The following is a 4,536-nucleotide window of genomic DNA, read 5'->3' on the forward strand; positions in this document are numbered from 1 at the left end:
TTGAAATAATCTTTGAGTGTAAATGTGGCGTATATTTCTTTCTTGATTTCGGAGAGTTCATTCGCGCTCTGTACAAAATCAAAAGTTGACGTCAACAGTTTCTTGCATTCTACAGACAATTCATATACTATTTTAGTGACATCGTGACAATTTTATCACCTCCACTTTTTTCATTGACATCATACAGTTTCCTCATTTTATTTTTGAATCGTTTTTAAGAGTAGTGTTAGATAACATATAAGCTATTGCTGCCAGGCATAATATCAAGTTTGTAGAGCTCTTCTGGCAAATGTAATGTTAGATAACGTTGGCGAAAAATATAATTATTTCCAAACATTATCGAACAGAAATTGAATTTGGTAAAGTTTTTAAAATTTAATTAAAATTGGAAATGTACTGTCATATTACGAATCAAATTGCCAAACATAGTAATATATAATATAAGCATTAGTTGTTATGAATCATATAGTACGTCAGGCCCTAGATTTTCTATCCTGTGCCTTGTCATATATGAATGCTAAGGAGAAAGGCTTGATTCGGTACAACTCTTTTAATGGACCTGCTGTGCTATGATTTATGGATGAGTATGTCGTGATTGCTAGTCTGCATGAACGCTTTTCGGGTGATCCCATTATGAATGTATTCATCTTAGCATTGATGTTATGAGGTTTACTTCGTTCTGTTTGCAAATGGCTATCAATATGTGCTGGTTCATCTTCTAGGTGTCCATTAGGTTTGAAATTGTCAAACACATTTCGGGATAAAACAAGACCCTTTACTTGGTAACATGAAAAAATGATGTTTATCCAAACAGGCAATGTTTTTTATGCAAAATAACCGCTTTGGGAAATGTGATTTTTTTGGCGGGTTTATAGAAAATAGACTGAAATTTCTGTGTGTGTTTAATGAGTCAACAACTTCCAATATGCTGATTGTATAAAAAAGACATGTCACCTCTAAATCTGATGATATGGTCCTACAGTGCACTGTTTATAGGACGCTTATATCGAGCAACTCAATGGTAGTTAACGGCTACCAAATTTGATAAAAAATAGAACACCCAGTCTGTTGACACATGTATAAGACAAAAAATCAACTACAGTGGTTTGTACAAAGTCGTTTAACACGAGGGACGCTTCAGAATTACACGAGGGGCAAATACGTCACACTACTGGCAGCACTTTTGTCTGCATTAGTTAAACAGGCGTGACCAAATTCTGAAAAAATCTTAAATAACCACTGACAAAGGTTGAACTGCATAGGTATTTATTGCGAAGAGAAAACGTTTCTTTTGAAGGATTACTTTTTGACTTGCTCTATACTATTTTAGAAATTTCAAGCACTTATAAATAAATGATTGTAATACAATTCAGAAATTTTTTAAAGCTTTTTTTTTAAAAAACTGCTTTACTTTTTTGTTTTCGAAAGAGGCTGCCCGTTAATGGAGGTTTAGAACCTCTGTACCATATGGCAATTTAACAAATTAGCTGTAGTAGAGGATGGAAATGTGAACTCACAAACATGAAAAAAGTTATAAACCTTTACCAGATAAACTGTTTTGTTGAAAACTATTCGCCAAATCGCGTCGATTCCGAACATACACTTGTGCTTACAAACAAATCGTAATGAAGGAAACACTACGCCAATGAAAGTTGTAAACAATATCCGCAATAAGTTACCAGTAAGGTACCTGCAGGTAACAAGGCCCCTTAAAAAACTATTGCGCATAACTAAAAAAGCATTCAATAGTTTCCGCCCAAATTTGGCATGGTGGTTGTAGCGGTCAATTGTAATCATCCATCAGACTTTGAAGGCGTTTGCAAGATTAGTTTTTGTATGATGACAGTTAAAAAAAATAAAAACTTGGGCCTTAATACATACCTATGCTGTTAATTAGGCCCAACATTTTTACGTATCTTTTAAAGGTCGAGAAATCAATCAGACTACTTTATGCTTTGCGTCGGTCCAAATCAAGTTTAGCCAAGCAACGTTATTAACTGTAAGACATATAACTGTTAATCTGAAGGTACTAACAACAACGAATAAACAACCACTTGACAGTCGATCACCAATAAAGCGAAATGAAAGATCACATTCCAAAAACTTAAAAAATACTTATTATTGGAACTTTCATCTCTCTAATAAAGCAAATAAGCAATATTTTGCATACCAGTCGCCTTTGCTATAAAAAACACTTTAGAAAAGGACAAAAAATTGTTGGGCCTTATTGCCAGCAATGGCTGACAAACAAAACCCTAATAAAATTCATTTGAGGTAATTCTTTTTTTCAGATTTGATTACCCTCCAATTCAGCTAAAATGACCCCTTTCTGATATATCCTAATAAGATTTCATTTCGACAACAAAACCTTTTTATTTTTGTGACAATTTTTTTTTCAAAAATAATAAAAAGCTGTAAAAAAACACTTTTGAATTTGGATTGGTCGTAGAAACTAATACACAGAACTTATAGATCCAAAACTTTCCAAATCATTCTAAGTTTGAATAAATCTAAAAATTATATCGAAACGGAAACATTTTTACATGTATACGAAAAAATATGAGTAGTGGGCCTTATTACCTTCCGGGCCTATATACCTTCAGGTACCTTACATGCTTTATTATTGACATAAAATCGTGATTGTGGTTTGCGCAAACTTTAATGTAAAACAGCGAAACATATAATGTAATATAGTCATGTTGTTGGCCCAAGTTGACTCGTTCGCGTTTTTAGAATGGAAGCATCAGCTGTTGCTGTAAATGTCAAAAAAATATAGTTTTACCAATAAGAAGTCGGATTAAAACTGCTTTAATAAAACATTTTTTGGAAATTTAGAACAATCAAAACTCGGTTAACTTTCAATTACAGCTTCCTACTGCTTGTGTGGAGGCAAATATTGAAACTAGAACAAAGCGTTTTCCAAAAACCGGCACTTACAAAGATTTAAGAAACTGCAATGTTTGCATTCGTATTGCGCAAGACACATTGAAAAACAAAACAAATGCTTCCGGTTGCAGACGGTCCCGTCCCGTGAAAAACCAACAATACAGGTGCAAGTACAACTCAGTCCATTGCTTGCATATACTTTAAAACACGCAATTTTAAAAGCATTGTTACCAAAAGAGGCTTGAGGACAACCAAGAATTACTTGAGGTCAAGCAGCCTGACCTATTCAGAGCGGCTACTCGAACAGAAAATCGCCTAAAGCAATATTTGGTCAGGCGTGATCCGTAGAGTGGGTTTTGTTTAAACAGTTTTTGTCGTTGACCTTCTTAAATCGCGTACGAAGCCCATTCGTTACGAGATTATGTTGGAACAAACGAGTTGTATGTCGACCGTTTCATATGATTCCAGCAATTGGCGTAAATGACTGTGTGTGTGACCGAATTATTGTAACGTAAACCAAATGTTTTTGTGACGAAAATGGTGTGCTGCGTAAAAGGAAACGTAACATCTTCAAACTGCGGATTCCACAATCACGCGACAAATCAATTGCTTATAAATAATATAACAAAAACTTAATTGGCACGCCTTGGAATTTTCCTTTTTTGGTCGTGGGCCAGTTTTTCATGTCCAGTTGAATACCAGAGTTGCTAATGGAAATGAAGCAACTTAATTGGCGCCGCGCTTGTTGCTACTGCATTACGACATACCAGCATACGAACCACTGCGCCCATAATCACATTGCTACAAAAACACGCCAGTGCTAGGTCACCTCTTGAAATGTTACCATAATTAATCCACTGCAAATTATTCATGCGTTTGAGCTTTTTGGTGCCCAAAACGACTTCTGGTTTAATTGAACGTGAAAAAAACACCATTATTTTGCCTTTGTCGGATGGCACTTGGTCTGACGATCACAAATTCAATCCGAACGGATCAGAGATATTTATGGCACAAAATCTCACATCATGCCACGCAATAATTTAATTTACCGCATAAAAGACGTATGTTTTTTTGCAAATAATATTTTCTACAAAACAAGAACACAAGTCAACCCTTAATAGTCACGTACTTTGTTGAAGGTTAATGATGCTGACTTTCATCATTCCTGTTTTCACAGGATTATACTATATTTTAGAATGTACAACTTTTTGCCGTCGGTTCTAGAATGTTTATTTTTTCTGAAATTGGTTTGCTAGGGATGTAACTAACTTTAAAAGCACAAAAACGAATGCTCAACTGGTATAATCAACTAAAAATCTAAAGACATTATGTCTAAAGACATAATTATGAGATGGCATCATCAAAATGTCATTTTGTTGCAAAAAGTTGTTTAAAAATGTTTAAATTGACCACTTTTTTTCAAATTGACCACGTTTAAATTGACCACTTTTTTCAATAGCTCCGCTATTGACAAAGCACCCCCGCACCCCCATACTCTACGGTTCTGATTTGCGACACAACCGTACACTGTTTCGACCTACGAGGTCTTTTATGCTTGTACATTGCTCTATGGCTGTAACGAACTTCGAAAATCAGAACCCATTTACAGTGTATTTGACGTAATATGTAGAGGTACATGTATAACAGCGA

This window comes from Phallusia mammillata, chromosome 3 (assembly GCF_965637545.1).
Source record: "Phallusia mammillata chromosome 3, kaPhaMamm4.hap1.1, whole genome shotgun sequence".
NCBI classification, from domain to species: Eukaryota; Metazoa; Chordata; class Ascidiacea; order Phlebobranchia; family Ascidiidae; genus Phallusia; species Phallusia mammillata.